Below are 21,172 nucleotides of genomic sequence, written 5' to 3'. Positions count from 1 at the left end.
TATCTTAAATATTGTTTATGCAACTTATATTGCATCATTTTGAGGGTTTTGTATGCTAAGTATGTTACTTGAAAGTTAGTATTAGGGCTGTGTGTTCAGTAATATTTTAGTTTATTATATGTAAAGTGCTGATTTCTAAATTCTTCGGATACAGTTTTTTTTTCTGTGAGGTTGTTCTGTTATTAAAAAAACTTATTTTTTTCTTGTCCTAGGAGGGAAACTAAATAAATATATTTATTGATTTATACAGGGAGGCCAAATAAATAGAGAAACCCTTAAACAACTTGAAAATATAGGTACTACATCGCACGCCGGTCATCACGGTTGAATGAAACAAAGAAAAAGAAGAAATGGGGAATGGGGGGCGTCCATCATGGTCCTCGCAGAGAGCCAAGTCAACGCAGGTGCCCCGATCTAGGCCAACTTCGATTGTGGGGATGTAGGCCGGCTATATACCGCGAGCAGATGCGCGGCCACCCAGTTTTTTTCAGGTGTTTCACCGACGGTGTCCGATTATCTGATTAAAGGTAAGTCTTCGTTCTAGGGAAAAATCCATGGTATTGAGTTCGAAACTTTGTGATATTTTTTTTGGTGTTTAGTGACGAAAAAGTGTTTTTTTTTTGGGTTATCGGGTGAAATCAGGTAAGCGTTGGATTTAGAGCCGTAAAGATAATGGCCGCCCAATTTTGCAGACGTAAAGTCAAACCACTTATAATAGAGATTACATACATTTTTTATTAAAATATAGAATTTATTTTTCGCTTTATTATTCTCTAGTATGTTATAAAAATAAAATATTTTTGTTTTACACGTCTCCAATTGTTCTACTTTAGTTCAGTGTTTTGATTAAACCTACGTAATTCGGAAATTGTTCTTAATTAAAATAGAGTACTTAATCTCTCAACCTCAAAATATTTTCTTTTTACATATACAAAGTGGTTGGATGGATACTAAAAAGTTTAAAGGTGATCAGCGTCAATCAGGTCTTTTCAATTTAAAATAGTCTAATATACCCTAGTTCAACGCCTTACGAGTTTCGGGTTTTCGGGAGTTTTGGACTTATACAAGATCCTGCAACAGCGCGTCGGTCTTCCATAAAGCCTAAAAAAAAGGAGTACAATTTGCTAACTTCTTACATTTTTTTGGAACAAGATAACGCATGTCTGGAAAATATTTTGAAATATACAGGGTGCTTCAGAAAAGTGTGGCGATATAAGCGGCATTTTTTTTAAATGCAGTGCTATTCTTCTTATTTCATTTTTGGACAGTCTACTTCGTATATGCGCTAAATATGGCTATTTTGTCTTGCGCAGTATGACTGCAATAATTTATTTTACAAAAAATCAAAATCACTATATCATTTAATTTTATCTTGATATCAGAAATGTTAATTTAATGTCAATATTAGCTTAAATTCGGATTCTAAAAGAATAGAGGATTATTTTGACTTAAATGGTTTCTTTCTGTCACATACAGAGTGTTCGCAGTTATCATTCAAATGGTATGAATTTCAAAGCTTCATTGCTCGCTTTTTTCAAATGGAACACCCTATATATTTTGTATCTATTTAATGAAAAGTTAATAAATAAGAATTTGTTGTGTTACAAACCTATTAGCTATCTTTAGTCGTTTTTAAAATATTCACGAGAATTATTAATAATTTTATTACTATTACATCAAGTGTATATGTCCTCTGTTTTGTTCAAAACCTAAATTAGTTCGTTCTTGAATACTTTTTTCTACTTTATGTAACATTTGTGGAGTTACTTGACCAAACGCATCTCATATTATCTGCTCCATGTCTACTGCAGTTGTAACTTCTTTTATAAAACTTCATATATAAGAAAAATCTAATTTTGTTAAGTCGAGCGATCTGGCTGGCCAATTAATAGGTTCATTCTTTCCAATCCATTTTCCTTCAAAGTTTTTTTTTCTGTCCTGTTGAAACCACATTCGGTTTTTAGTCATTAATGGAACATTCGCAAGTAATCTAGGCAATTTATTTCATAAGAATTGAAGATACATTTCTCCATTAACATGACCATTAAAAAAATAGGGACCGATAATAGTACTTCCAATAATTCCACCCCACTTATTTAATGCTGGTAGTCGACCTTCCGCATGAAATGGGGGTTTTCGGATGAATAATAGTGAAAGTTGAAAAATACTGATTAATTTTTATGAAATGTTGCCTCATTTGTAAATAGGACATAGTTTTTTTTTCCTCTTGGGGTTCGTTCTTTATGCTTGAATACACCTTAGCCTAAACCCTTATTGTGCTCACCCCGATACACATCTATACTACCCAGCCTAGCACCTCGCTGCCCTGTACCAGCTGGTACGGGTCTTTTACTGCTGTGGTATCTAATACTTTTGGGTCCATTGTGTCTCTCTCAAATATTTATTGCCTTTTGTGCCACAAGGCCTCGCAATTGCAAATTACATGTCGACATGTTTCTGGTTCCTTTTCGCACAATCGGCAATCAAGGTCTCCATTATATACTCCAATTCTGTTCAGGTGTTCTTCAGCGTCTACGTGATTCATTCTGATACCTATAAATGTTCTGAGCTTGTTCCCCAATTTAAGGAGGTCTGTAGTCATTTTTTCCTCTATTTTAAATTTCATAAACATGTTTTCTCTCTTAAGCTGTCTCATTTCTGTCCAGTAAGCTTGATGTTTTCTTTTCACACAGTTCCTGATCTCACTGCAGTGTACTTCTTGACACTTTCAGTGCAGGTTCTGGTCCGATGCCGTAGAGCCTTTTCTTGCAAGTTCATCAGCACTTCCTGGAATACCTGTATGTCTCGGAACCCATATAAGCCTAACTGAATTGCGGTCTCCTAAGGTTTTCAGTTCTATGAGGCATTCCCAAACCAGCTTTGATGCAACCCCAGGGTAAAGAGGACATAGTTAAAAAAACATGGGGTCGTTTTGTAATTTATTGGTCTAAGTAAAAAATTTAGGTCGGTTTTGTATATCCCTATCAAAAAGTGTTTCATGTTCATGGATGTGGTATGGATGAAAATGGTTACTTTTTAAAATTCGTTGCACTGATCTTTTACTTATTCCAAATGCTCTTCTGATATTTGCTTGACTTAGGTGAGGATCTTCGGTTACCCTTAATAACACATCTAACTTTTGATCCTGATTAGTAACGGGCCTCATTCTTTCTCCCTTTGGGTAATAAACATTCCGTGTCTCCACGAATCTCGCTAATAACCTTCTAAAAGATTTTTCATCTGGACATATCCTATCAGGATAACGCGCCCCATACATTCGAGAGGCTAAACGGAAATTCTTTTCATTCACCCAACACAAATATGATGTCAACAAATTCATCCTTGCTAAAATTCATTTTATATGCAATTTCCATTTAGAAATCTTTTAAACAAAACTTTCTTTAGAAGCAAAGTTACGGAAAATCAACTAATTGAATACTTAGTTGATAATAAAAACATAAACATGGTATTTCCATCAAAAATGTCAAAATCTATTTAGAAAAACAAAAAATAGTATTAAAATACTTATTTTGTTTAGACTGCTGATTTATGGTTCTTATTTAAAAAATCTACAGATATTTATGGTGAATATTTTAATATTTAAACGACTAAAGATAGCTGGTAGCTGTTTACCTAATAAAAAAATGTTCATTTATTAATTCTTCAAGTTTAATGAATAAAAAATACACAGGGTATTCCATTTGAAAAAAGCGAGAAATAAAGCTTTGAAATTCGTAAAATTTGAATGATAACTACGAACGCCCTGTATATGACAGCAAGAAACCATTTAAGTCAAAGTAATCCTCCATTCTTCTAGAATCCGAATTTAACCTAATATTGACACTAAATTAACATTTCTGATGTCAAGATAAAATTTTAAAAAAATTAGTGATTTTTTAATTATTTTTGTAAAAAAAATTATTGAAGTCATACTGCGCATGACAAAGTAGCCATATTTAGCTCATATACTAAGTAGCCTAAGGTAGTCTCAAAAATGCAATAAAAAGAATGACATTCTATTTTTAAAAAAATGCCGCTTATATCGACACACTTTTTTGAAGCACCCTGTTTATTTCAAAACATTTTCCAAAAATGCGTTATCACGTCCAAAAAAAAAAAATTTTAAGAGGTTAGAAAATATTAGCCTTTTTTTTAGGCCTTATGGAAGATCAACGCACTGATGTTGCAGGACCCTGTAGAACTAAAAAAAGACCATTTTTCAAATTTGTTCTCTTAAAACATATATCGTTAAATAATCAATAAACTAAATAAAATAGTCAATAAACTTACTGCTTTTAATGTAACTTATTTCTCATATAAACTTTTATATAGTAATTATATACAGGTTGGAGAATCGATCATTACGCATGTAGGTGCTTATAGAATATGAAATACGGCAACGCTCACGAATGTATTGCTTTAATTCCCCAACCTGTATAGTAATTTCTCATATAATCTTGTTTACTTATATTATTAATATATAATGGAAACTATTTGTATATAATCAGATACTTTTTATATAAACACGATGTGTTTTACGTGACATAAAATTATTTTTTTGCAAAGAAGCACAACATTTTAATGTTTGAAATAAAATTGTAAATTAAATGTTAAAAACAAAATTACTGAAATTAATAATAATTATTATAAAAACTTGAACTTTACATTATAATATAATTTTTGTGTCAAGTTAAATCCCGTAGCTCGGGAAAACTTACATAGAAAACAAAAATAATTCATAGTTATTAATGGAATCCGAGACATACAAGTTTATAGGATACACATTTTTTTTGGCCTTGTGCTTGGCACATTTAGCCAGTAGTTCCAATATAGGAACACATTATTATAAATTTAAATAATTTTTAACTTGAACTAATCTTAGGCGAACTCCCATGCCAAGTCTGAGACTCGCATCTGACTGTGAGGCAGGTCTACAGGGTGTCCCGAATTGTAGTGTCCAAACTTAACAGTGCATTCTGTGTTCAGAATAAGCCATAATTTTTTCTATAAAATATATATCGAGAAACGCTTTGTTTTCGAAATATATGGTGTTTGTTTTAAGAAAAAAAAGTTTTTAGTGATAATTTTTGTATTACTTGGTGCAGAACTTTGAAGTATAAAGGCATTTTTTGATCTGAAAGTGTTTTTAAATTTTTTATTACTTTATTGAATATTCGCTTTTAGTTAGGAACAAATTTGATTCTTTTCCTTTCTTTCGGACGAGGCAAGGTTTTCCAGTAAGAAAAACAAAAATCATATGCGTTCTGCAAGAAAATTCTCCATTTTCTTTAGACAGGATGAGACAAGCCCATACTCTTTACATCTAGTTCAATGTGAAACCAATATGACTTATTAGCATTTTTAAGTTCTTTGGCCTCTGATAACTCTTGGTGATGCTCCAGAAATCCATGAGGATCCTTACGGAAACTTCTGGTTCATTACAGTACTTCCAACGGACATAATTCATTAAATAATCGGTTGTTTTTTGAAAGCGAACTCTAAGTTTTCTAGATATCCTCTTAGAATGTCATCCATGCCCACGAATGTAAGTTCCAGTTAAAATTTATTTCAAGTTTGGATATTGTGCAAGAAAATTCTTCATTAAGTTAGAACACCTAGTCTAGAGACGGTACACCAAGGTGACTCATTAAGATTTCCAAATCCTTCGGCTTTTCATAATTGTTGGTGAGGCTCCAGAATACTTGTGGCCCTTTCAATAGTTCCAATCGACGGATCAATTCAGTAATCAGTCGTTTTGCGAGATCGAACTTTGAGTTTCCTAAAATGCCTTTCAAAATCTCATGTATGCCCACGAACATCAGTTGCAGTTAAAACTTCCTTTAAGAAGTTTGAATATTCTGTTAGAAAATTCTTCATTTAATTCAGAGAAGGATGAGAGGAGCCCACAACATAATAACTCTAGGTCTAACAAGGATGACTTATTGTCACTTCCAAGTTTTTTGTCGTGCTCCAGGACAGCTAGCTCAAGGATACGAAATCCATGAGACAAGGACACTTTATTGGCTTTTCCTTAACTTCCTTTGACCTCTGGGAACTTTCAGTGATCCATCCACCATGAGTCTTATCTAAGATGTTTCACACTTTGGTCCTAGGAGTACTTAGCCATTAATTTTTTTTCTTAAAAATGATTTAGACCTTTAAATAGAGCTGAAGATCCCAACAAATCTAAGATATCCACGAATTCTTTATATTTCAGCTGGCTTCAGTAAAATTATACTAATAATTATTCGGACATTCAGTCGTTTTTGCTTTGGTGAACTCTTCCAAGGGTTGTAATTCATCAAGTTTTTGACAGTATAAGTTTCTATCTCAGGATCATAAATACGATGGATCATCTCCAATAATATTTTTCTTTGGTAGTGCGAATCTTTGGCAAGAAAACTTTTTATTTCCATGTAAAATGAGAGAAAGGATAAGCAGCAAAGACCTGTAGAGAGATAAGTATCAAAATCAAGTAAATAATTTAATTTTACTTAGTTATAAAGGCTTTTATTGTACTCTCCCTCCCTAAAGAATTATAAATTTATAAACATATTTACAAAATGAAAAATTTTAGATTTAAATTAACAGCGTTACCGGTTTATCAACTTAAAGGTGCATCAAACCAAGAAAACTAAAAAATTGGAACCATCAAAAGATTTTTTTTTAATTTTTAAGGGTTTAGTTGGATAAATGGTCAAATAAAATCCAAGTTTTTCAAATTTATCCTTTAATTGCCAACGTTTCGGCCTATATTAGGCCTTCTTCAACAAACAGAAACATCTGATTAATACTGACAGTGACATATTCCTCAACAACAAATACACCAAATACAATCTATGAAACCAATATGTTCTCTTTGTCACAACTAAACGAAGAGTTTTGATGTTTCTGTTTGCTCTTTGTCCTGATCTGTCCTTTGTCTGAGGCCGAAACGTTGGCAATTAAAGGAGAAAATTTGAAAAGCTTTGATTTTATTTACCATTTCCATAACTAAACCCTTAAAAATTAAAAAAAAATTGACTGGGTCACTAAAACAACACACAAGTTTTTTTTCGTTAACCTAGGAGCAAAGGTTGGATACTGCCTTTCATTCATTTATTGGTAACAAAGTCTATAAAGACAATGTTATTAAAAAGTTAAAATGTAATTACATTAAATGTAAAAAATTCCTACGAATAGTTGTGAACAACATATTGGGAAAAAATCTTTAAAGTATTCCGCATATGAATTTCCTGGCCCAAGCTCAAAACTGCAGCAAATACGTACTAATTATTGCTTTGGGATGGATGATTTATCGTACAGTATCATACCATAAGATTTTTGTATCGTCAGCAAATATTGTCGTGTCCTTTAATGTCCAGAGAAATAAACAATAGCTAAAGAGTTTGCCGAGCAGTTGAACATGGTTAACGCAATCAAATGCTTTCGAAAAATCACAAACTACTGCGGTGGAAAACACTCTTCAAGAAGGCAAATATTGCTTATCTTATTATACAAAACAATTGATGTTTTTTTTTCAAATATTAGTTATGTTAGTACATAAAAAACAGAATAGCTAAAGCTTTAACCAGATTTTAATATACTGGTTAAAATGTTAATTAAAGTAGTATAAGTAAATTTTTAATTAACAATTTTAAGTATAAATAAATATTAATTTTAATGTTGACTGTTTATGAGAATTTTTGTCATTTTACTGGCTCTAGTCTACCACTTACAAAATCGAATTATTAAATTTGTTTAATGGTTTTTCCTAATAAGGACTGTAAAGGCACTTCACTCTTTGGAATATTTAATAAGTGAAATTAAACTGAACACTTGCGATTTTAACAAACATTTGCCGAAGACGAATATAAAATTAGGCCTTAAAATACTTATAGCGTGACACTTTTGTAAAGAAACGATTTCTTGCAGCTGAAAAACATACGCACACGAGCCTCATAACTTTAATGTAAGAATAATTTTCTATTGTTTTTGTTTGTTATTCGAATTTTCATTATTGTTGCTTAATGGGTTTGGTTTTGCTGAAAGCACTTATTTTATTCTTTTGTTGTAATTGTTTAAATGAATTTTTAAATAATATAACTGCTGTATAAACAGCTTATTTATTACTAGTTTCTATTAGGTTGTTAATCAATGAGGGCAAAGGGGTTTTCATGGATCAGCTGTCAGATATCATTTATTTGCGGTTTCTATTTGAAAATTTCCATTTATATATATAAAAATGTATATAATGAAAAGATTCATCTAGGAAATTATTTTTTTTTTGTTTATATCAGTTCAACCTTTTTAATTTTTTTAGAAACAAAAATTATTTTTTTGGTTTTTTGTATAGGATTGGTATCTTATTAGCCTAAAATCTATACTTAAAATCTACAGACTGCTTAAGAAAAACCAATAATACTTTTATATATACTAGGTGTTTTCTTTATGGGGGATGGATACCATTTTTCAATTTTGTTATCTAAAATCGGTGTTGTATTTGACATTGTTTGATGCTAAAGCGAAGTAATTTTAATAATTAATAATAATTCTAATTAATACGTTAAAAGTCGTATTATTAAAAGTCGTTATATTATCTCATCATTTTATTTAACACAGTAAATATTGGGTTAAATATTGACGTTCAAATTTTCCAATATTTTTTAATAAACTTCAGTCAACTTTTTTTTTAATGGAATACTATATATTTCTATCTAACAATAATTATTAATATATTTTGAGTAAAGACCACACAGTGAACTTGTAGTAGTTTTTAGTTTTCGAAGTCTTATTTTTTGAAACATGTTTTCTGCAGATATTGTCAAGTTTATGTCAAGAACATTTTTTTGCTGAAAACTTATATTTTTAAATTGTTTTTTTTGCAAAACTTTTCCACAAATTTAAATCCGATTTCCACCACTGGAATTATTAAAAAAAGTGAAATTTAAAAATTTGGAAATTATCTGAAAGGTATAATTTCTTTTAACCTCAATTTGGATTTTATATCCTAATAATTTCAACATCTATTTCATATCTTCGTCATTACGAAGTGAGCAAGACTATGATTGTATGATTGTATCACTTCTGTTTAAGAAAGTCGTATTTTTGTTAAATATCCAATAACCTCAATTTTCTCCGGAATGTATTTAACCTTCAGTCATAAGATCAACCTACAGGTTAAACATCATATTATTAACATAAGTCGTTTTCGAAGAAAAGGATGCATGACGACCTGCACCGCAAATAACAGCAACGTTGCAGAAACATCTAAGAAATTGGTTAAGATGTTGCTATACAGGGTGTTTCAGAACTATGGGATCAAACTTCTGGGGGTTGTTCAGTGCAACAGAAGAATCCATTTGAGTATAGGAACCCATGTCCGGAAATGTGTCACTACGGCCCTAAGACGCGTTAAAATTTATAAAAAAAACATTAATTACCTAAATAGGATCTGCTGCATTTATTTTTATATTTTGTACATGATACCATATCAACAATTGTTTAAAATCAACGCTTATCAATGTCAATGCTCAATGTCATGTTTAAAAGTTTTATAGCTTACAATTTTTAAACATTTATTGCTAATGGAAAACTTTACCAATCAAGAATTGGCGGATATGCATTTGGCATACGGAGCAACAAACTACAATGCACGAGCAGCATCGCGGTTGTATCATGAACGTTATCCCGAACGACAGCATCCTGGATACAAAAAGTTTATTGCGGTTTATCGGCGGCTCGCTGAGATAGGCATGTTTAAGACCAAGATGCATGTACTGGTGTTGCTCGAACCGTAAGAACGGTCGAATTTGAAGAAGAGGTGCTTCAGCGAGTTGCCGATGAACCATCAAATAGCACACGTGACGTCGCTGAGAATATGAATACGAGTAACGCTTCTGTCTCGCGGGTACTACACGAGCAACAACTCCATCCTTACCTCTTCCAGAAAGTTCAAGGTATGACTGCAGCCGATTATCATCCTAGAGTTCAATTTTGCCGATGGCTTCTGGATCACATCATTGCACAACCAAATTTTTTACGATATGTTTTATGGACCGATGAAGCCTCTTTCACCAGAGACGGTATTTTTAGGAATAGCCATGTTTGGGACGAAGAAAATCCTTATGCAATTTTTCCAAGAAAACATCAGAATCATTGGTCTGTCAACGTATGGGCAGGCATTGTTGATGATTATTTAATTGGGCCACACCTTCTACTGGAACGGTTAACAGGACCTATTTATCTGCGTTTCTTGGAGGAAGTTCTCCCAGAACTCCTTGAAAATGTTCCACTAAACGTAGAGAGCAAATGTGGTTTCAGCATGATGGAGCGCCGGCTCACTTTGCTGTACAAGTACGCCAGTATTTGGCTCAGCGGTTTGGGTACCGTTGGATTGCCAGAGGTGGAGCAATTTCTTGGCCTCCTAGATCACCCGATTTAACGTCGCTCGTTTTTTTCTTGTGGGGACATGTAAAGTCTTTAGTCTACGAAACTCCAGTAGAATCAGAGCTAGACTTAATTGGAAGAATAACAGCAGCATTTGAAATCATTCAAAACGAGGATCAAATTTTTAGTGTAGTCCACCGAAATCATGTGCGGCGTTTAAATCGGTGTATTATGGTTGGAGGAAGACATTTTGAACAATTGTTGTGATGGTATCATATACAAAAGGTAAAAATAAATGCATTAGATCCTATTTAGGTAATTAATATGTTTTCTAAATTTAAACGCGTCTTAGGACCGTAGTGGCGTAGTGACACATTTCCGGACATGGGTTCCTATACTGAAATGGATTCTACTGTTGCACTGAACAACCCCTAGAAGTTTGATCCCATATTTCTAAAACACCGTGTATAATATTGCTATTTGCCATTATTTAACACAACGTTTCTAGACATGCACTAAACTTACCGAAAACGTCCCTTGAAGAATTATTAACACATGTCACAGTTGCCATATTTGACAGGAGACAAGCAGTAACGACTTCTGAGAAACAATTCATAGATCCTAAAATTCTACAACTAATAGAAAACAAGTCAGACACCGACAGAATTACCAAGTAGGTGCTACATACTAAGAAAATTACTGCATGGAATAGGAATAATTATAATGACACTATATAATGAGGAAGATAACATAATTCTTATTCATAGTTCCCTAGATTACATAGTTCCCTTCTCTAAATAGAAAGGCTATTCCATCTATCAAAACTAAATGTATGAAACATCCCCAGATAGAATTAATATATCCATGGGAATCAAATATATTTTGGCAAAGTACTGATAAATGACTTCAGAAATATTAACTTTAATTTAAATACTCTGGTAATATTTTTCTAATATAGTCGAGTCAAACTTTGGCAGGATTCTGAACGGATTTCTGATTTTAAAGAAAGTAGTCAGAATACTTTCTTTAAAATCTTTATAAGAGTATTTTTTCACACCTGAATGATATTACATGGTGTAACACAGGGGATAAGACCCTTAAAGGAACTACTATGTGCAGATATAAAAATAAACCTTTTCAAAATTAAATCATTAACCTATACAGAATTACTCAATATTTATTAGAATGTAACATTTTACCATCTCAATTATCTCATCTAAAATTTGGTTCTCATTATTATTTTGTTAGCCTATTTAGTAACAAAATTGCTTACTAAAACCGGTTACGCAACGTTGATAAATGCATTCGGTGATTACATTTCACAATATAATAACGTTTTATTTCCACGGTTTTTCTTGTCTGTAGAATTTCAACAAAACCATCATTGTTCTCTTAAACGAAGTGCCTCTTTGGCTAATGTTTACTCGTTCATACCGTTTCATCATCACGTTTTATGATTACACTTTTATTATCTCCATCAGTTCCCGAGTGCGTATTATGGAACTAATAACCATCTTGAAGAAAGAGAGTCTCTTCATTATCTCACTTTAATTACTTTTATGTATGTATGCTTTTGGATGGATGACTGGGTTTTTGATCTGAAATATGCGTCTAGTATTTGAAATCTTCTACTTACCCGAAAAGCTTAAAAAGTTTTAATTTGTACCAGATTTCTGAAACTGGGACTTGGTATATTCATGTTGTTTAATGGCATCCTTGGAAATTATTTATTTTACTGTTTTTCTTTCAAAATCTTCCAAATTTATTTAAGATTTTCCGATTGCTGGAATAAGAAATATTTAGTAGTATTCTTTATCAGAGATTAGATTTTTTATGCTAGTTCGTAGTAGATTACCAACCTAGAGAGGAAAAGAAAAATAAATAGATTAAGAGGAAACATAACTTGGCTTCCAAGGAGGGCTAAAAATATGTGACTTTGTAATTTTTAATTTACTGTAGTAAAATAATTTTCTGTTTTACCGCGAAAATAAATCGCTACATACGTTGTTGGAGTTTATCTAGGTCCCCTTCTTTGATGGTTCTCATATATTGATATCATTGCTGGAATCATTTATGCCCTTCGTTACCTTCCTCCTTAATATTCTGAGGATATCTATTATTACCCTGCCTATTTTAACCATTTCATGCCATATTAACCTATACCATCCTAGCCTGAAGTCATGCTCCCCACATGAGAAGACTATTTGCATTACAAAGAAAGGTAGTCAGAATATAGGGAGATTGAACTATAGAGAGGACTGCTGGATACCAAAACCAATGTAGGCTGCAAATAGAAATATTTAGACGCAATATTTGGAAAGTAAGTTATCACTTCGGGATGTAGAGGATATACCTTTATCTCCCATATAATGTTTTACCCATAAAGGCTCAAATTATCTAAATTACTTCCTACACCATTTTATGTCTACAATCAAATTCATAATGGATACAGAGACTGATTCAACTCTACCTGTTCTAATGTTCTCATGAATAGCAACATCAATCTATTGAAAGTCCACTCATACTGAACAATATTTTTATCCATTCACGGGCATTATTTGAACACGCTATTAGAGAGCTTCTAACTAAATGGAATAACGATACTGATCTCAATGATAAACTAGAAAATATTAGTATGGATTTAGAAAAAGAGAAAGTTTTCGAAAAAGCTCATCAAAACCACTATCCGAAGGCTGAGGTTCAGAAGAACAGCCCAAAAGAATCTACAAGACTTCTCATATTCCTATATATAAAAGAAACATCGGAAAAGATCAGGTGCATCAGGATTGGCGTAAGGTGTAATTTTAAAAAGCAAACCTAAGAGCGGCAACAAAATCGGCAACAAAAACTGCTCAGACAGAGGATAGCAGAATATGTTTGGTTAAGTGATTATAATATCCATTGATCTGAAGCCAGGATTGTTAGCAGGAAGCAACCCTAAAGACAAAAGACATTTCTAGAAGCAGCCTGCTACTTCCCACAGAAACCATGAGTGTTCAGTCACCCAAGTGTTACTAGCAGATTGCTGCAAAATATAATGAAGTACATTCATGTAAACGATTTTCAAAAGCAGCAAGAAAAAACAAAGTAATTTCAGCTTATTTGGAGTTCTTCAAAGCTCTTCACATATAAATATTTGAATGAAAATTAATTCGACATCGCCTGATCTAAGCTAGATTAATATATGTGATTCTTTGTGATTACATTCATATGCGATTATAAAAGAGTATTGATCAATTTTGGACTTTCTTAGTTAAAAGCAAAAAGTTGTAAAAAAAATAATGCAAACATTTTTGGAGAGATTACAGTTCTGGCAGCACCTCTATAAGCTTCTCCAGAGATCGCCTTCTAATTTGCAATATGTTTTTTTATGGACTTTGTTAATTAAGACTAGTGGCACTATTCAGTAAATAACCTTTTAATTTATGTAAAAAAAAATAATAAAAAGATTTTCCCGTCAATAAATTACCAGACATATACACGAAGAGCGAGAGTCATCAAAAGCCGTTAAAAATGGGCAAGGCATCATCTTCAAGAAGCTTTCACCTGACGCGATCTTGAATATTAATCTTGTAAGAAGGTTTCATTTTCGGTAGAAGAATGATAATGATCGTTGTTAAGTTATCAGACTCAGACAGTAAGGCACAATTAAAAAGAAAATGACGACCAGTATTTTTGGCTCTGGCACTTTCTTTCCCTCCGGGGCATTTTCTGTTTATTTTTTGTTACTTCATAAAAGTAAAACATTAATATTCTGTCTGCCGGCATAATAATAATAACTGTTATAGTAATTTATCTCGGTTAAATATATGGTTGTTTTTTGTTCGTTATATCTAGCACATCTTGAATAATTGTTCATATGCCAACCTAGTTTTCTAATTATATGCATAAATAGTGATTTATATTGAATATATTAGAGTTTTAAGTTTCATAGAGATGTGAGATAATTATATTGGCTTATTCGAGTTAATAAGCCAATTAACTCACCGCTATCCTTGATTCATTTTAAAAACAGGTAAAATAAATAAAAAAATATTATTTAAAAAAAAAGTTTGTTTGTTTGTTTAAATATTAATTTAAATACTTACGAGTATACTAACTATAAAATAAGTATCGTAAGAAAGTTCTTAACTTAAAAAATGTCAAGTAGAAAATGCGGAATGTACTGAGATTAAGAAACCAATAACACAACGAACTAAAAAGCCCATATGTGGTGTAGAGCTGGTTAAAGCAATCTAATCGTAATGTTAAATATATGTAAATAGGTACATCTTAATTTTAATAAACTTAGAAATTATGTGAAAAGATATGCCTTAAGATGTGTGGAAGTGGAAGGGTGGTGGCCAGCGAAACCAAACGAATACAAACGTAAAAGCATTGAGTAAAAAATATATACAGGTTGGGGAATCGATTATTGCGAATAAAGAGGTGAAATATGGCAACGCGCACCCATGAAATTCGTATGTTCTGCTACGTCGTTGTTTTTCATTATCGCTTAAGACTTTAATGGGGGTAACTGTATAACCTGTTCAATTATTTAATTATTTAAATAAAAAGCTTAAAAACACCTTTTTCTTTGGCTAAACAATAAGTTAATCTATCATAAAAAATGTTCGTACTTTCAAAAGAGTTTCTGCTAAAATGAAATTAGCACATTCACCAGTTTTCTCTCAGAATTTCTCTAAATTTGTTGGCCTACTAAATTCTATTCGTAAATGGCTTCCTTAAGCTAATCTCAAAAATAAAAGTAATTTAGGGACAAATCTGGAGATCTAGTAGGCAATTTAATATCGGCAGTCCCATTAATAAGATAGTTAGTATTAGTAGACAAAAAGAATTTGTTAAAAGTGATTTTACCGTAAACGCATTATGCGCAGGACCACCATCTTGTTGAAAATAAACCAATACTAGGTCTAATTCTGGTGTTTACCATGTCATGCAAAACAAGATTCATCTGAAATTAGAATATTTTGTTAAAATTTTTCATTTCCTCTTTCCTCCTGAAATATTCCCAGAGTTATGGAATATTTGGAATATCTCTACAGTTCCTCTCCAACACTTGTACTTGATCGTATTGAATCCACTTTTAGGGTACTGAAAACAGTACCCTAAACTTTTTCCAGTCGTTCTTGCTCCTGGACCCTTTCCATAGAAGGTTCTCAAAGTATCTTATAGACAAAGGGGTATCTCAAAATTCGTAACCACATTTAAAATTGGTTTTTGACAGGGAATCGGTCCTTTTTCAAATGTAACTAAAAACAAATTCCTACATTGTACTGCCGAATTACCTCCATAAAAGTGAGGCATGCCGATATTTTGATTGTTATTCTGTAAAAAATAAAAACAGCGAATACCTATGGCACGACCGAAGGGGTCCGAGGAAGCGTTGTTGCCATTATTTTGTACAATGCGTAATCTTCGATTTTCCAACCTGTATACATATATAAACCCATTTTTCAATCAACGATAACAGCGAGGGCAATGCAACTGATTAAAAATATATAAATATTATTCAAATCTAACAAGAACGGAAAAAATGAAACCGAAATGAACACCAATAAGAGAGTAATCTAAAATTACCGAATATTAAGAGAAATTTATCCAAATTGGCTGATATATTTTTCCTTTTTGAAAATTACAAAGAGTTTCTTAAGAACATAAATACAATAAAATCTTTTTGGCGAACTGTCTCTAATATAAACTGGCAACTTGTGTTCTATGCTGTGGAACTCTGAACAAGTGTGGTGTTCTAGTACTGTTTAAATGATCATGCCCTCTCTTAAGTATAGAGGCTTACCCAATTTAATTATTTTATACACTAGATTATACACATGACATTTCGTTCTATTAGTCAGGTTTAAAATATAGTTTAAATTCAAAAAGAAAAACACATAGTGCTAAATTACGTTTGGGACGCAACAATTGGGCCGTTTGTTCCATTGATATTAACGTTGAAATTTTCAGTGCACTTTTGTAAATGCGGTTCTTGTTCTATGAAAAAACAACATTAACGTTGCGCAAAACTCGGAGGCATTAAGTTTTAGATTATGGTTTTCAGCAAATGAAGCAATCCTTTCTATATCAAAGTTAATATTTTCTTTTATCACGTGAATATCTGCTGAAGTTAAATGAAATATAAATTTTGAATCTTGAAGGTAGTAGCCATGTCAGCAAGATTAGAAGAAAAAAAACAAGTTATTCAATATGGGTTCTGGAGCTCTTCTGTTTTTAGTGGTAAAAAAAATTAAAAAGGAGAAGCTTACTTAGTATAGCTTTACTGAAGTCCAACAATATTAAGCATGTTGCCTGTTTTAGATCTTCTTTAACACTAATATCATTATATCATTAATAATACTAATATGACTTGTTGTAGTGCTAAAGAATTTACGAAAGCCCCATTATGTACCCCTAAATCACTTCTTACCAATTCAGCAATCTAACTTCCCTAATAAAGACCAAGACTCCTTCTAGTTTTACCGCTAATGAGAAGTGGATTATAAAAAAGTGGAAATAAGAATAGTGAAAGAGGTCTGTTTTCTCCTCAGTCGGAATTTTGAAATTTTTTCTTCATAATTAAAGAGCGTAATTCTTCTCCTCGCATCCAATTAGGGACGATTTGTTTTGACAAATTTCTTTTGAGGCTACTATTGTTTTCCATTCACATAGTGTTGAGAGGATTGGTTCGGGTCCAATGGATAGTGGCACATCAGAACCAACCCTTCTGACCAGTATATACTCCATTTCATTCCACTTAGAAGGCAGTCTTAGATTTAGTTTTTGTTTATTTATTAATAACACTATTACGGCCTTGTTTGAAATTAGTGCGTTGTTATTACACAATGTGTTCACTACTGTGAGAGCTGTGGCTTATAATGAATTTAAAATATTTTATCTGAATATATTTGTAAGCCCATGGGGTAAGTTCCATGGATAAAACATTCTTTTCAGTGAAAAATTTAATTAGGCACAGTTTCATAACATTTCAATGAAGAACTTCATATGTTAATAATTTTTGCAACATAAGATTGTTTTGAATTAGACTAAGAAGATTTAACTAAGACATGTTGATGAACATCTTCATATAATATTGACACTGTTGATGATTTTTTTTCAAATGTTTGTTTATTTAGGATAATTTAAAGCAGTTCCTAGGGATAAAGTTCATATAAAATAAGATTCTTTAGGTTGAAAATTTAATAAGCTATAAGTGTTGAATCAAACGGTTTAGATGATTTTACGAAAGTTTCACTTTTATCCTGATATATCAAAAACTCAATCGTTTAAGAATGCTGTGAACGCAGATGTACTTAGGATAGGCCTAAGCGAGAGTAAAACCTGCATTTTAAACATTAATGTCATGTTTAAAACATTCTTACCCGAAATTACCACAAAAATTAGAGCTTTTTAATTAGATCCGATCATCAGATCATAGCATAGGTGAAGCGAACTAAGGTTCTGGAATGAAACTTAGATAGTTCACTCAATTACAGAAAACTATTATGAATGTGAAATGCAATTAGCAGATTTCTATGCATAGCAATTAAAAGCACTCTAATGGTATACTATCAAATTCTAACATTAGATATCAAGACTATAAAACAACCTATAGATACCAACTTTGCCAGTATAGAAATATTTTTACCAAAGTTGTTATTTAATTTCTTGGTAGGTCTATTATTGCCTTTATGTTCCACATTTTTTGTGCTTCAATTTGTAGGCCTTTATGTTGAGATATTTTTTCACTTTTATTTCGGTAATGTTATAATCGAAGGAAATAGCAAAATCTATGAGTTGACGCGTTCTTTGTTTCTTATTTTTAATAATTATGTTTGGCTTATTCGCTTTGATAGATCGGTCAGTTTGAATTTGTGTGTCCCAGATTATTTTACCATCTTGGATATTTACAACAGGTTCTGGAGCTATTTACATCTATGGTAGTAGTTCAGACCTTCTTTTGCTCTGTCGTGACTTGTTTTAATGTTTATCATTCCCCGTACACAGCCCCTATGACCATGGTAATCTTATTTTTAGCGATCAACTCTGAGTTCAATATGCTGCGGATTTTTTTTCATTGGCATGCTCTCCATAGGGTTCTTCTACTCCCAAGTATTTATCAGCGTATTGATTAAGTACCTTTATTGGTGTTTCAAAGTCAACTTTTCAGTGTTCTGATCGTACTAGCTTTCTCTTTTGGAACAATATTTTCGCGCACTTATTAAGGCCTAATTCCATCTTGATATACCGTTTTACCTGTTGGATTTGTTCCGTTAGTTCCTCGACCGATTTTGAGATAAGCTTAAGGTCATTAGTATATAAAAAGAAATGTATTTACGGCATCCTATTTTTAGGTCGTTGATAATCACGTTATCGTCTTTTATCTTCAGGTTCAGAACGGCTTTCCAGTTGTTCATTGATTTTGTTATGAATGACAGTAGTGTACGTTGATGCTGTATATGTTTAGCGCTTCCCTTAACTACTACTTTTTATCATTTTATTAAATGGCAACAAGCATCTTCTTGGCACCTTCAACTACAATTTGTTTGTCAGGAATCAATTGATCATGCATCATCCATTTTTACAACTTTTTGCTTATCATATTAAAATAATTATTTTCCTAATGCTTTGAAGTATTCTGTAATAACCCCTATATACAAGAGTGGTGACAGAGGAGATATCAGGAACTATCGGCCTATTAGCTTGATTAATGTCATTGCAAAAGTCTTTAAGATAATATTATTCAATCAAATGTCTGAATTTCTAAAACCTAAAATCTCCAAATTTCAACATGGTTTTATAACAGATAAGTCCACAGTAACAAATCTTACAGTACTTTCAGAACATATAGCTGAAGCCATATTAAATAAGAACCAATTAGATGTTATTTATACAGACTGTGAGAAGGCACTCGATAAGGTTAAACACGATCTGCTGCTGAATGAATTGGTTAAATTAGGCATATCTGAGGATGCCTATTGTTGCATACATTGTACATGAGGATGCCTGTTGGACAGGGTACAGCTGGTGAGAGTGGGAGGATGTGTGTCTGAGAGCTTTGTCCCAACCTCGGGTGGGGAGTACCCCAGGGTAGCAATCTAGGGCCTTTATTTATTTTTTATAAGCTTTATTAACTCATTACCCAACTGCCTCTCCTGCTCGGCTGGCTTATTGTTCGCGGATGATTGTAAATTCTTTAAGACTGTTACATCACGTGAAGACTGCGACCACCTCCAGTTGGATATTGAGAGTATTAGTAACTAGTTCAAAACCTATGGAATACCATTGAATGTTAATAAATGTTCTGTAGTATCATATACAAGAAAAATCAATCCAGTAGAGTATAACTATCATGAGCGGCATTAAATTAAACCGTTGCATTGAAACCAGAGACTTGGGTGTTGTTTTTAATTCGAATTTCAAGTTTAATAATCATTTCATGTACATTATACAAAAGGCTCTTAAATCTTTGGTTTTTATAATTAGAAACAGCAAGAATTTTGAAATACCAACTATAATTGATTGACAAGATTATATGCCTTGGTGAGACCGCACCTGGAATATGCGTCACATATCTGGATGCCTATGACAATAACTCATATTGATCAAATTGAAAAAGTTCAAAAAAGATTTGCCAGGTATCTCTATGTTAGAAAGTACAATGAATATCCTTATATGATCTCATATACGAATATGCTTTTTATGATGGAATCTCTTTTGGATAGGAGAAAACAACAAGCGGTGATATATTTGTTCTTTATTATAAATAACATTAAATATTATAACTAGAATCTTATAAACTTCATCAAAATAAATGTACCAAAAGTCAATTTAAGGATTTGGTATCCACACAATTTATTTTGTGTTATTTCTGATAGTCTCCAATGAATAATGTGATGGCAATTACGAACCAGTTCCTTAATCAAGTTCATCTGGATTTATTTAGCATGTCTTCTGCAGATCTAAGGCTGACCCTTAAAAATAGATATAGGTATAATATAGATTTATAGATACAGTGGTATCCTATAAATTTTTTTTATTACAAAACATGTTATATTTTTATTTATTTTAATTTTGTTTTTCGTTGTATTTTGTAGTATTTTAAAGTTTTAATTTAATTTTTGTTGCTGCCTTTACATGTAATTACTGTCTGCTCAGTGTTTGTAAAGAGAATCATAAATAAATAAATAAAATAAAAGTAAAATGGTACAAACTACGGATACGGAATTCAAATTCTAATAAACACCCATTGAGACGTTTAAAATAAGGTATCACATTTTCCATAATAAACATTTTTTTTAATTAGCATGTTTAGAAGCCCTAGGCTAGATCTCGCTATGACTTTGATAAATGTTTATATTGGGGACACATAAAAAGACAGTAATTATTATTATTATATTGCCTTGTCTTTTTCCTTATTTCTTTGTAGCGTTTCCAATTCAAAGGGCCTGAAACGAGTTTTTTTTTATTACGTTATATAAAAAGTCATAAACTTGTGACACAAATCCAATACATCTCACATTTCAGCTTCATAAAATATATTTTTGATCTAGCAGTAAGAAATATGTTAAAATTATCAGCACACAATAAGCACTGGCACAGTATAAAACTAAACTTCACATAATTTTTAAATACTGAATCTAAATGAGAGCCATTTCAACTCATGAATTAATTCATAAGCCTCTGCTATTTTGTAGGTCAATTAACCTTAAATAAAGGCCAGACTTTCTTATTCTTAGTCCTTTTCTTATTAATGGTCTGATAAATACTATTAAAAGCCTTCGTTAGATCTACACAGATGTCATCAACC

General features: G+C 32.1%; 1 protein-coding gene across 1 annotated transcript in view; it reads left to right on the top strand.

Annotated features, from left to right (window-relative positions):
* The first annotated feature begins 464 nt into the window (after nt 1-464).
* LOC126744267 (uncharacterized) overlaps nt 465-21,172 on the top strand; it is a 45,655-nt gene continuing 24,947 nt past the window's right edge. The window contains exon 1 of the mRNA XM_050451640.1: nt 465-527. The gene's annotated coding sequence lies outside the window, so the exon portion shown is untranslated. The remainder of the gene's footprint in view (nt 528-21,172) is intronic.

The sequence above is a fragment of the Anthonomus grandis genome, chromosome 13 (assembly GCF_022605725.1).
Source record: "Anthonomus grandis grandis chromosome 13, icAntGran1.3, whole genome shotgun sequence".
Taxonomy (NCBI): Eukaryota; Metazoa; Arthropoda; class Insecta; order Coleoptera; family Curculionidae; genus Anthonomus; species Anthonomus grandis.
The sequence above is the reverse complement of the archived record's forward strand: the minus strand, read 5'-3'. Positions and strand labels throughout refer to the sequence as shown.